Source organism: Micropterus dolomieu, linkage group LG18, assembly GCF_021292245.1.
Source record: "Micropterus dolomieu isolate WLL.071019.BEF.003 ecotype Adirondacks linkage group LG18, ASM2129224v1, whole genome shotgun sequence".
Lineage (NCBI taxonomy): Eukaryota > Metazoa > Chordata > Actinopteri > Centrarchiformes > Centrarchidae > Micropterus > Micropterus dolomieu.
The window spans coordinates 28,912,832-28,926,925 of record NC_060167.1 but is presented as its reverse complement, the minus strand read 5'-3'; the positions used below and the strand labels follow the sequence as shown (position 1 = coordinate 28,926,925).

The 14,094-nt window shown below is 43.0% G+C and overlaps 1 protein-coding gene across 4 annotated transcripts in view; it reads left to right on the top strand.

Annotated features, from left to right (window-relative positions):
- Nucleotides 1-14,094, top strand: part of prickle2b (prickle homolog 2b) — an 88,500-nt gene that overhangs the window by 57,569 nt on the left and 16,837 nt on the right. Inside the window, exon 1 of one of the 4 annotated variants that reach the window (XM_046075138.1) lies at nt 11,946-12,142. The exons of 2 other annotated variants lie outside the window; for them this stretch is intronic. The gene's annotated coding sequence lies outside the window, so the exon portion shown is untranslated. Of the gene's footprint in view, nt 1-11,945; nt 12,408-14,094 lie in introns of those variants that run through there. One more of the 4 variants, XM_046075135.1, reaches the window with a different exon arrangement.

The window sequence follows — 14,094 nt, the reverse complement described above, 5'->3', positions numbered from 1 at the left end:
AAGGAGCAATGACTCAAGGAATAGTCCAGCATGTAACCCCACTAAATTATGTTTTCTGTACAAATTAAACAAACAATATATGTAATTAGTGAGCTTCAGAGGTGCTGTTAGGTAGTTGTTATTAGCTTTAGGCAAGCTGTTTCCAGTTTTTGAACTGAGCTAAGCTAACCGTCTTCTGCCGGTAGCTTCATATACTATACTGTACAGATGAGAGTAGTATCAGTCTTCTCATCTAACTCTTGTCAAATAGTGAACAAACGTTCTTCTAGTTCCAGACTATTCCTTTAAGAGCCCAACACTATTAACCATCTTTCAGTGCCCTCAACTCTCATTGTTCTCCTCCTGTTGAAGGTCAGTACAGTGCTGCAGCTCGCAGCCCCATCTCTGCCAGCTTAGCCTGGACTCCTCAAGTTGATGATCAGAGTTTGCAGGCCAACACAGGATCTTAAAAGTTTACCCAGCCTGCCGACCATGAGGGTGGCAAATTTCACCCCTCTGCTCTAAAACAGTCATTTGTAGCTGAGAATTCTGGGTGTGAAGAGTCTGGTGTTGGAAGAGCTGCATGGACAGTTTTTTGCTTAGTAGTCTTTCAATTCTCTCCACTTGATCTCCCTTTATCTACTCTTTAACCTCTGTTTTCTTTATCCAGCTTCTCTGTCTCCCTTCCTCCGTCACCCCTCAGTCATTCTCTGTCAGCTCCTCCCAGAAAAACTTTGCTTACCACGCTGAAGTCACAACAGACCAAACCATGAACAACGGGAATAAACTCCCATCAACAGATTACAGACCCAAGCGTGGCTTCATTTCCAGAAATATGTAATACATTGCACATGTGTACTAAATGTGTCCCAGATGCAAGGGGTTCATGTGTTGTTCATGCTGTCCTGTCTGCACCCCGACATACTATGTCATCAAAAATTGTGCTCTCTCATATTCGTTTCCCAACATGGGAGACATTTTTAGAACATATTGTTTATGTCTATGCATATCTATTCATTTTCCAGTTAACATGCAGGGAAGCTTGCAGTTATTCTGACTTAAACTTGCTGACTCATCTATTGTATTGTTCAGATATTGTTCAAGAAAATAAAAGTCTGTCCCAAAAGGATCCGTTGAAATGTTCAGTTGATTCTTGATTTTTATGTGTAATCAATAGAGTTCACCATGCATGGTGCAGCAGCACTGTGATCTGTTGGTAAGGTCTGTGGCCGGGGGATCAGATGGACAAGCAGGATCAGCCACAGCTGCTAAATGCAAAATAGCTCTTGATCAATAGAGATCAGCGCCAGGTTTACTCTAGGTCTCCATGTTGAGGGGTCGGCTTTGAGGCTGTACCCCGCTATTGGACATACTGACTGTGGATTCCAGGTGATTAAAGCCTGGTCACGCTAGAAAGTAGCTGATCAAAGTTCTGCGTGTATACAGGGACTACTCTCAAACAGTTGGTAAACTCCTGTAGCTGGCAAGCTACCCGCTAACATGCTAGCCAGCCAGCAACATGGCCGAGCTGTGTCTGAAATAACTTCCTTTTTATTAGGCTAAATGGTGCACTTTATTTGCTAATCAGGTAACAAGCTAGTTAGCTCGGTTACTAATGGGACAGTAATACGTTTATTCCAGATGTGTATTGTACCATCAACTCCAGGTCAAAAAGTGGATGGTGCAACACAGCTAATGAACTATCATAGCTGACTCTGTTTTGGACTCTCAAGCACTTTGTTACTTCAGAGTTTGGAAGCGTTTCATTGAAATCAACTGATTTTACCATAAAATAATAATTGCTGTTGTAACCAGGTCTTTAACTGATGGTCTACGTACGGGACTGTCGTAAAGGTCTTGAACCTCTGCCCATGCATGTGTCAGGGTGTATGATGGATCAGACCAGTAGGGAATCTGTCCAGTGTCCTCCTCATATGTTATTGGAAGGTTTTACATAGAATTGGGGGATGAACCAACATTTAGACAAATCCATAGGTCACATCCAGAGAATGCATGAATGTATTGGCATGTAGCTTGGTTGCAGATGGATGGGCTTGGTGATACCATGCGCTCTCCCTCCCTTTGTTTTTTTCTTCCTCATTGTTTTTCCTTCTCAAGCTTTGTCTCGCACACCCTCCTGTTTTTCACACTCCCTTTTATGTTTCCCTCTCTCGCTCGGTCTATCACTCATTGATGTTGCTTTTATGATCTCTCTCTCTCTGTCTCTCTCTCTGTCTCTCTCTCTGTCTCTCTCTCTGTCTCTCTCTCGGCTAACCTCCTGGCGTGCTGCAGGGAAGGAATAGCAGACTGAATGTGATTCATCCTGACGCCAGCATCAGTCTTGTGGCTGGCACAGTCTTGGCATGCAGATACACACACACACACACACACACACACACACACACACACACACACACACACACACACACACACACACACACACAGAAAGCAGCCTTTCCTGTCCAGAGTTTACTCTGCTGGCTGGTACGCTGCCCCACATACCACAGAAGAGGCACCAAACATGCTTGAGCTGCAGTGCTGTGATGCGATTAGACATGGCGGATATCGACAGTGCCTTTTCACAGATTAGTATGTCACTCTCTGTTGAGCTAGCCATAGCGGATGGGTTTGCAATGCATGGATTTTAGAGAAAACAGTAGCTTGTGAAGACACTGATACGATTGTGTGCATGATTTTGTGTGTGAGGGAATGTGTTGTACATGTGCTTTCTGGCACTGCGTGACAGTACAGCATCTTGTGTTTGCACTATCTCTCTGTGTATGTTTCTGTCTGGCCAAAATATGTGTTTATGTGGAGACATGTGGATCCCAGCAACAGAGGCGAGAAGAATGATATACAGTATTTAGCTGGTGCACGCTTCAGGAAGCAGCCTCAAGATCTTTTTTCTTTTTTGTCCATGGAACAGCTTCAAGTCAGTGGTTTGCATCTTCGTCTTTGGGTTGGTCATTCACAAGCATGTGTTAATATTCTAAAGGGAACTGAGGGTGATGATCACATATATGTTGCTCTTTACCTCTCTTCTCCTGTGGTCTTCGACTTGTGTGTGCCCCACACACATTGGAATCTGATGGGGAGAAAAAAAAGTGATGTTATATCATCTTTATTGTCAGTTTGATCCTAAGAATGAATGGCGTGTTTATGGCCAGTGACGCCTGTACTGCTAATTCAGAACCACCCACACACAAATGGAGCTGAAGGAGCAACAGCTTGTCTCTTTGAAAAGATACCAAATGCAGAATCTTTCAGCAAATTCAACCTGCCCTCAGATAAGCCCAACTCTCTGTGCACGTGTGTCGGTATGTTTGTGTATATTATGTGCTCTAATTTCATGTGTATATGAGGGTCTCCTCAGTGTGTGTCCTTGTTCCCGTGTCTGAATACTTGGCAGCCTTTCATATTCCTTGTCGCTCTTCCAGTCAGTCTGCAACCTTTTTAAACAGTGGCTTCATTGATGCTCAGGTCTTCTTATCCTTTGCCCTCGCCTTGGACAGTTTTAACCAATCCCACACTAACTTTACTGTTCCCCATTTTGTGTGTGTGTGTGTGTGTGCCTCTAGAGTTTCATTCATACAGAATAAGCATACAATTGCATGTGTTCTTGCTCCCATATGTGGGTCCATTGCTACGTAGCAGAAGTGTTTGTATGTTTTCTGTGTGTGTTTGAGTGAAACATATGTGTGAGAACCAAGCTATGATGTCATATGTGGGTCAGCAGAAGGACATTATTGTGTCTGGAGCTCCACGGGGGGTGTACATGGTCTGTTTTCGGCCTCCTTGTGCCTGAGTGGTGCAGCACAGAGGCCCGTCTGTGGCCTGGAGAACCCGAGGAGCGCCAGGAGCCCACGGGGCGAATAAATGCTCTGTGAAAAGCGTGTTAACAGAGGTGTGAAAGAAATCGGAGGGCGAGACACTGGGTTTTGTGTGTTCCCTCCCCCTCGCCTCTGCAGTACACATGCTCCCTCTTTCTTTCTTTCTGTCTTACTTACACACACACACGCGCTTACGGTTTTCGTTTCGCACACCTCACACGGAGGTTCACAGTTCAAATAAACAGCGGCTCAAGCAGCGGGCCGGGTCTGGTGTAAACAGCAGCGGGCCGGGGTTATTTAGTTTCTCTCGGGGCACTGCTCTCTCTCACTGCTTCCTAATGGGCCATGTTTTAAATGGGGAACGTAGGGGAGCAGCTGTAAGTGGGGAATGAAGTGGGTGAAGAAAAAGCTACAGATGGAAAGAGACTTATGTGACTACGCTGTGAAGATGTTAGCTCAGACCTGATATTCAAAACAAGCCTACAGTACATTTTAAATGGCTTGACAAGTGATGGAATGATGGTCTGCCTTGGAGACTCAGAGATGTGTTCACTTTGAATGTTTGACCTTGATTTGTTAAAAGTTATTTAATGGGTTTCGTTTGTGTGTGCGTGTATTTGTGTGTGTGTAAATCGTTCAGTGTGACTCATTCCTCCTCCCATGCCTTCTCCAAAGCCTTGTCTGTCCTTGTGTGAGTATTTGCTGGCTATGGTCTCAGCTCTCTGCAGCGATCAGTCAATAAAGCTCCTGGTTCACCGTCTTTATCGGCTCGTGATGAAACGCACCACCAGTGTGTCACATCCTGGAAACAGCAATTTCTCCTCCAATCCATAACCACCACAGGCCTTTGTGATCCTGTGGGGAGAGTGCTGTGTGGCCTTATGGACGGACGGACGGACGGACGGACATGTGTGTGTGTGTGTGTGTGTGTGTGTGTGTGTGTGTGTGTGATCTGCTTATCATCCATACCCCTTTCATAGGGTAAACAGTATAACAAGATGAAATGTGGGAGGAATTAAATTGAGGAATCATTTCAAGAAAAAAAAGCAACCCTTAAATAATGTCTTTAGGCTTTCTAAATGTGTTATTATTAGTCTTTTAATTTAAGTGATTAACAAAGTGACTGAGTTTTTTGCCTAGTCCAGGGGTTTTCAAAGTCTGAGGCTGCGGGCCTCCCCTCAGACAAAGCTTGGGAAACGGCACCCCACCACCACATCTTTAGTTTACTTGGTAAGTTTCGCTCAATTCCTGGATGCCTATGGGATAATGATTATATAATTTGATCCCACAGACACTGAACATTTGAGCCAAGATAACATTATATTTCTGTTTGATATAACTTCTTACTACACCAAATATATATATATATTTAAAAAAAGGTAAGTTATTTATTAGTTTCTTACTCTGATGGAGGGAAGGCTGGACTACAAACGAGCTATTTTCAGGCAGTTCAGAGCAAAGTTTTCTGTGGGAGATGGGAACTCCCTTTGGGGTGGACCTGGGCTTTTTCACTTTGCAAACCTAGTACATGCACAAAAAAGATATATAACTCAATAAATGAGAGGGAAAAAGCATAATACCACCTCTTTAATAATAAATGTTATCTTTGATTGTTGCTTCTTTAGTTTGAGTTTTGAATATGTAATGTTGTAGAGAGATTTGATTTGAAACTAAGAATTCAGGGACTTTAAATGTGATCAGATTTTTTTTAACCCTCAGAACATTGAAGGTGTCTAAACAAAATGCAAACACAATATTTACAGATTCTACAGTGTCTTTACAGGCCATGTATCCACATCCTCCCCATCGCTTGTACTGATTCGTTAACAGACTTGTGCGTTTGAGTGTTCTGTATAGGTATGCCTGTGTCTCATAGGTCAGTCTGTAGCCTATGTGCATTGATGGAAAGTAAAATAGACCTTCACGTTTCAGTAGCTAATTAAATGGCCTTGATGGAAAGACTCAAATGCTTTGAACAATGACAGCACTGCTCCTCCCACCGCAAACATGTTGCCACTTGTAGTCAGTCTGTAGGTACAGTATAAACAGAGCAAATTGAACCTGAAGGTGTATTCATAATTGATTATTTTGACTTGTGTTCAAGTATGTTTTTCGTCAATAATAAAAATTCTTATCCAAATACACACACAAACAGACTGGTTTCATGATGGGAAAACTCTGACATACAGTTAGTGTGTTGAAAGAATGTCTTTTCTCCATCCAGCTGAATTGTGTGGACAAGAAATTGCAAACCAAACTTATGGTGTGGTTTTACACAAGCACAGCACCCTGTTCATGTACATTTTTCTCATTTTCTCCAGAGTGGATCGAACACCCTGAGGCCAAACTCAGTTTGATGGACTGATGCTGTCTGTCGCTGCTCTACCCACAAGTCAACTAAAGCTAAATATTTAAATGTGGCATAGCTGAGTGTTGGAGTTTATTTAACTAAAAGTTTGGGCTGAAACCATTACGGGAGAGCTCTGGAGAAAGTGGAGTTCAAACCACCCCCTTGACATGGAATATTTTTTGAATACAGACTATGTTTGGGTCGCTAAGGCAAAAAGTATTTGCCTTAGCTCGCTAAGGCAAAAAGTATTTGCCTTAGCGAGTCTCCTCATTCCTCACCTTCTTTTTCACTCTTCAGCACCATTTTCATTCTCTTTATTCCTGTTTCTTTGCTTGTACCTAACATAACCTCTGGTTCCTTTTCCTTTACTTTTATTGCATTTTATCTCTAGACTTAAAATTCATGGAAAAGCAAAAACCTACTGAGCATCAAGCCTGCTCCAAAGGCTTACCAGCTAAATACACATTCAACATGTGTCTTTTTTGCTGCACCTACTCACCCCATCTGGAGTTATTTGCTTTGACGTGGCTTCTTTATAAAGAACAGTGCCTACAAACCCTCAAACTACTCCACATACAGTTTTGTGTTGGCTTGGCTTTAATGCAGCCTTCTGAAAGTAAGGGGTAAGATCGTATATCAAGACTGCGGCTGCCACCACACAACTGTGGTCCAGCTAATGAGTATGCTAATATTCATCATTAACGATGGAACATCTGGTCAGTTGGCATGTGATTGTGGCCACGGGCGAGGGTTGCAAGGTGATTTGTTACAGAGAGAGCACCAGAAATAAAAGTCAGAAAAGGGTTTAGTTGGTGGAGTTGATGTTAGTGAATAAAACAAAAAAACCATCACTGAGGAAGATGGAGAGAGTCGGCAAATCCATATCGACACCCCCACCACTCATCTGGGTCATGATGACAAGGTGAGGAAGAGGAACATCAGTGGAGGCTCAATGAGAGAGTTGAGTCAGAGAAATGGCTGCAGGGTGCTGAATGTGGGAGTTTCAGATGTGGGTGGTTCATTCATAGAGCCACGAGATCGTTCTGCATCAGAGCTGTGGCTGTATGTGTTGCTGTCTCTCTGCTCTTGTGTTTCAAGAGATTGCTTTTCAGCAGCGGGTTGGGGAGGTTGAGCACTCAAAAATCTCCTCTCCCAAATGTCTCTATATTTCTAAGGCACGAACAGAGGAATAATAATAATGTCAAAACTAATTTTTCATTGTCCCTTGTTTGCCATTCCTCATATCCCACTGCGTCCACTACAGTATTTCTTTACTTCCTACAACTGTTCCTCCCTTTTTTCCTTTTTTTTTTTTTTTTCGCAAACCAGAGCATGACCTAGTTATGTTTTGAATCAGAATCCACATGTACAGTACGGCTGAGAAAAGCTCACAGACAAACCGCCGTTGTTGGGCACAGCACGCTGGAAATTGAGCTGCGTCGCCCTGGAGAGAGCTGTCTACAGTGGAGATGGATGGTCTAATGGATAGACCAAGGTGGAGGGCTTGGAGTGTGTTTTTCCTCTGTGCTGAAGAGCCCTTGTGTAAGTGGGCCAGGAGGGGCAAAAAATAGCTCCAGTCCCCTTGAGGAGTCACTCCACAAGGTCAACTCATTGCCCTATGCCGTTATGTGTGAAACTAAGTGTCCATACTCTTTCCTTCTCCCCCTTTCTCTCTTTTTCTTTTTCACTGTCTCCCTCTACTTTCCCCTCTGTGACTTAATGGCTTACCCAGACCTCTATATCAGCAAGGTCTCTGCAGCAAGTTGAGTGTGTGTGCTAACGAACCCCCAAGCTAATTAGAATTTCAGCCAAGCTGGCTGCTCTCCTCATTTCCTTGCCATTTCCCTCCTGTTGGACAAATACAGTTTCACCCCTCAACCCATGCAGAATTAATCCAGTTAATGTTCAACATGGGATGAATAATGGCCACTTATCTGCTGGTAACATGGGTACAGAGGGGCTCTTGGGTGGAGGAACCATAGTGAGCCCCCAGTATTGTGTCAACCTAAATCTCCTTTCTGGGCAGAGTAGTTGGGTCAAAGAACTGCTGTTTCATGGTAGAGGGGAGGTCAGTGTGTCTTTAGAATGACTCTGCTCTCACTGAATGTCAGGCTTCTTCACCAACACAGTGACCAGAGCTGGGTTAAGCAGTGAACCTTTATACAGACTGGCAGCCATTTCCTCTTCTTTGTAACTGGATGCAAGTGTTCATGTGAATCATTACACCTTTAATGTAGCGGAAGGACAGCAAACAAACACACCAGGACTATCTGATTCGGTTGACAACAACTTCCTCATCGTCTCCAATGTGCCATTCACTGAGTTCAACGCCCTGGTTGTTTGATTTGTTGGTCTGTGTCCTAGCACAGAATCCAGCAATTTAGGCTGGTTATGCTTGAAGCAAACTTTATGGAACAGTGTTGTCAGACCACATCCAAAGTGTTTTCATTCCGAACAGCCACACTCAAAGGCGGGGTAATTTACAGCGCAACTGGGATTCAAAATGTTGCACTCTAACATACACAAACTGACAGAAATCAGAAAAGTCTGAAAAAAGAGAGCCTGAGAGTGAAGTTCAAATCATGCTTTCTTTCTCATCTCTTTTTAATTTTAAATATAATTTTGATAATTTCTTTCTCCTGTTGAACCTCAAAAATCCTCTTACTGCTCGCTACACTTCTCATTGCAGAGGGCAGGTCTGGTTGCTGAGGAACGATATGATGTTATAATATTACCCTGCCCTCAAAATCATGGCTGCCACAAGTCTAGACCAGTTTGTTAACGGGGCTGCAACACAGTTAGGTAGCCAGCTGGGGGATCAGATTCTGGGCAGTGTAAATACTTAAAGCAGTTAGAAATCTGCTTAAGAAACTTTCTGCAGTGGTGGGAAGAAAAGCTATACGGGAGGGGACGCTAGGTTCTCTCCCTCCCTCCCAACATGTCTGAGCTATCAGCTGTTGGGGTGAGTCCCAGCTGCTTCGTGTGTTGACTCTAGAGTGATAGCCATCGGCATTTGCCACATGAAAGGAGAGGAGACTGGTGTTCCTAAAAAAGCAGATGAGAAATAAAGATGAGGAGGCCATGTTGGGATGTTGGCTACATTTCAAATCCAGATAAAGGCATTGATTTATCAGGAGTGTATTTCTGACCATATCAGGCAGCGTATAAATCAGTTCCGTCCCTGGTAAGACATAAATAATGTTCTTGTAGGATAAGATCCTTTGAGTAAATACAACTTTCTTACATACTTACTTGCAGACAGGGCTCCTGGTCCTGCGGGAACATGTATTTACAATATCGCTCATCCTGTGCTTTGATAGAGACAAAAGCCTCAATATGCCTATGCCTGCTTAGGAAGGGAGTAAACCTGTTTGGCTCTCTGTCTAAAATTACCATCTCTGTGCATGCCAAGCATCCATGAAGGCAATGCTATCTGTGGTATGTCCCCCAAGCTGGCCTCTATGATTTTATTCAGTCCTCTCGTGGCATTTAAAACCGCTTACTGCAGGTCGAGGAACAGTTTATTGGGGAAAAGGGAATGAATTATTTGGGGGAAATGGCTGGCCCCAAACCAGTTGACCCATTCTGTGGTTGCTCCGAGCAGAGGACACTGTCACTTAGGGCTCCTTGTAAAACCGTGGATAGGCTGTAAGTACAGCCTGAGCTGTAATTGATATTCTTGTGTTTGTAAAGGGGCAGCGATTATACGTTATAATGGACGAAACTAAGACATAGTGAGAGTTGCCCTGCCACGTGTGACACGAGAATCCAGTGCAGAAAGACTGCTTTCACTAAACAGAAAACCAGAGTTTTAGACTGACTGACAGTTCCTGAAAGGAGAAGAGAGACTGCAGCACTGTGCTCAAAAGCTGAGGAGGTTGTTCAGAGCTGCCGGCTGTTTTCAGCGGCGAAATTCTTCCTCGTTATTTCAAAAGCAAGCCTTTTTATTGTCCTTTCTGCATTTCTTGTTTTTTTTTCCACTTGTGTTTGGCCAACAGGCAGCAGCAGGGTACTTTGGGAAAAATATACACAAATCTTGATTTAATTACTCTCCAACCCACTTCCACGCTAGCCATCCTTCCTTTGAAATCTTCCACAAATCTGTTAAGCTGTGATTGCCAGAAAACGTTTGGGCATTTTTCCTTTTTCTTGACACATTTTGCGTTACACAAATAAGCAAATGAGAAGCCGCTGTGGGAACACTCGTACCACTCACTGTAGTAAAAAAGAGAAGGGAGATAACATTACAGAGTGTATTGCCATGTGAGTCTTTGAGAGTTTAAGAAGGAACCAAAATAGCTGAGATGGTGGCAATCTGTTAGGGAACAATTGTGCTGTTAATGTTGTTGCTAATGATCAAACAGACTCCCTCTGTGTGTGTGTGTGTGTGTGTGTGTGTGTGTGTGTGTGTGTGTGTGTGTATACATAGGTCTCTCTATCTATAGAGAGAAATGTAAAATTATCCTGTTTATGAACTTTTAAGAAATAACAAGTCAGCCTAAAATACTAAGAGGCCCAGTAGGTGCACAAAAATAGGCTACTGGAGTTTCAACATCCGAATAAATTGGCTTTACATTTGTTTTTGATTCTGTTAATTTCCATTGGCTTGTAAGCCTTTTGTCCTTTCTTTAGGTGATGTCCGTTTCTTATGTTAAACAGCACTGGATTGTTTGCAGGGCCTCACTTCCCCATGCAGCTCCTCACTCCCCCCCCCTTGCTCTCTCTTGCTCTCTTTCTCTCTGTCTTCTTGTCATGGGCCAGTTGATTCGGGGAAGTGGCTTCATTCACATGCAAATCCTGCCAGAACACCAGTCATTCATGCTGCTAATTACACCACTGTTGGGACGCTGACTTGCTGACATCACTCCGGGATGTTAGCATGCAGGGAGGAGAGAGGAGAATGGTGGGCGACAGGAAGTTAGCAACATCACCTCAAAACAAATGCTCAAAATATAATATAGGGGCTTCCTCTAAAGTGTGAAAGTGCATTACTGACCATAATTAATAAAACGATAAATAAAGCAAATTGTTATTCAAAGTCCTCTCAACGATTTCCATCGCATGTCATGGTCATCATCTGCAGACTAAATGTGCTTAGTTGTCTCTGAGATATATTGCTATGTGTTCTGTCTGTTAGCCTAATTTGGGAAGAATCTTTCTAAAAATATGTACATGAATAACAATAAAAAGCATCAGAATCACTTTTAATAGCCAGGTAGGCTATGTTTACATATAACGAGAGATTTGACTCTGGTCTTTGCTGTCTACATAGGCCTAGATACACAGAACAAGCATAAACAAACACACACACTACAGTGTACATTATACACACATAAAACAACACAATAACAACATTTGTAGACCGTAAGACAGTAGTCTATACTAATATTTTTTGCAGGTATTATTATGTCGACTACATGAGGTAGTGGAGATAATACTGTAGCATATATATATATATATGCTACAGTATTATTTACAATGATGAATAAATAGTAATTAGTAAACACAAGTAGATGTTAGAGTCACCAGGTTATTGCACAGGGATTGTTCCAGAAGTTACAGGAACTTCATATGATTGAAGTTCCTTAATATCTACATTTGCAGATGTAGTAAATAAAATCACAATGAGTACATTTAGTAGATTGAACTATTAACCCAAAAATGATACATCCCCAAATTTTTGACAGTGGTGCTCTTATTTTCAAAGTGCAACCGGAAGTGGGCGTGTTATTTATACGCAATAGACACCGGTTAAGGATTAAAGCGCTGCTGTTCAGTGGGTCGGTCATCAAGGAGCGGAGCAGCTCGGCACTCCGTGCACTTACTCACCGAAAGTCCGCACAGATCTTCATATTTACACTCGGCAGCAGTAACCCCGCTTCCAATGGAGATTTCACTTTTATTCGTTTGGATTTCAAATATTTCTGCGGAGTCTGGCTCTTGTTTGGACCTGTGAAGGGGGACCTGATCTTTACACACTTAAGTGGGCGCTTTCTCCTCATTTTGCTGAACTCCTGAATGTGTTTGCGGAGCGCCGGGGGTTGACAAAAGGCTTTTAAACGGAGGGGGTAAATGTAGCAGAGGGGTGCAGACACCACGCAGCGGGTGAGAGTGGGGTGTTTTCGTGGCAAAGCTGTGGCATTGGAGTTGTGTGACAAATTTTCCAATGAGGAAGACTTATTTTAAAACCTGCACCAGCAGCACAGAGGTCAGGGCTATGGCTTCCCTCCGCCGCAGTTTATAAGAAGGTAAGCATCTGATTATTGATCGTGTTTGCGTTGCATTTGGAGCCGTTTTGCAGCACCAACGGCGATCCACGCTGGAGCTTTAGAAGCGCAGTGGAAAGGAGATTGGCGTCACAAATGTATCTATTTAGAAATCGAGTTCGTTTCTGACTACCACCTCTTTACTCTCTCTTTGAAATGTGTGCGTAAAGAGTCGAAGGAATTAAAGTCCTCTCCGCAATGTGCAAAGTTTTCACCCTCTTCAAGATTCTCATAGTAGGCGTTCATCGTCACTCTTAGTCATTCATGCCTTAAAACTGGGTGTTATTTGGGTGAAAATAACAACATGCAGAGTTGTCAGACTCGCTCTGCAGCGCACTCTCTATAGACGTGCTCTCCCCGGTTTATATCCCCCACCCCACCCCCTGTAGCGCGATGGTCAAGCTTCTGTGTGCTTTCCAGCCTCAGCGCCTTTGTTGTGCAGCCTCTGTGCCATATGGATTGTAGATTGCATAGTAAATAAACAGATGAATAAACAGGCATCAGTAAAATATTTCAGATTTCCAAATCAGCTGGTCTCATGTTTCTCATGTCAGGTGTTATTATGTTGTCATTATTTGAACTTTCCTTGTTAAAAAGGCTTTAATTATTTCCTGGAGTTTGGTGCAAACTGCATTGGAAAAAAGTGGCATAATTGCAGCTCCATGGCAGTTATTTTAAAGAGAACATTACAAGACTCAATGCAGGCTAATTGACCCATTTAGACTGCTACTTTTTTAGCAGCGTAAAGGGTCACTGGATTAGCACATGAATGGACTGATGGGTGAGTAATGAATAATGTGGCTTCAGCTGCTGGCTGCAGTATCACTGGGCTCCTGAGAGCAGCCAAACATTGACTGAACTGACAAGAGCTTATATAACAAATCAACATTATTTCTGACCTCCCCAACTGCCTCTGAAAAAAATGAGTCAAGTCAATATGATATTCCAATAAAATTCTTAGCAGGAAGGTCAGATTTGCTGAGATATTTTCTCCTAATATGTATCATAGACCAAATCCTTTTCATATACTGTGTGTTGCTGGTTAACTGATTCGCTAATGGTCTGGCACGGTGTCTGAGTAAGTTCTGAAGTCTGTACTGAGGCTGTCTTGAAAGCCTGTCCCTTCCATGACTGCCCCCTGTTCCCATCCAAAGTAGTGTCACTCTATGTAACCATCAACACTGAATGAATAAGTAATGTGATCCAGTCTCAAGTATAGCGTGGTTGCAGCTGAAAAGCATCTCGTTCAGATGTTGCATAAATCTCTCTCTCTCTCTCTCTTCTTTTTTGCTGCCCCACACAAGTCCTGTACCAATTATTTCAATTATTAGACTGAGAGAGAATGGGAACAACAGTAATTTTAAAAGTCAGGGGTTAGCATTTAACAACTGCATCTTCCATGAGGGTTCGTTGCACCTTTTTAAAGGGTTATTCCAGCAATTTTGTATTGAATTTCCATAAAGTTGGGGGGGAGGGTTCACAAGAAAAAGGTTAAGAAAATTAATCATTAAAATTGAAGCAGCAGAGGCTTGAGATGTCCCAACCTTTTGTGGTCTGGTTCAAGCACCAAGAGTTCTGGCTACTACATTTCCCATAATGACACTCATTAGCATCTATTAGTAGACTGACACCCCCCCCCCCCCCCCCCCCCCCCCCCCCCCCCCCCCAC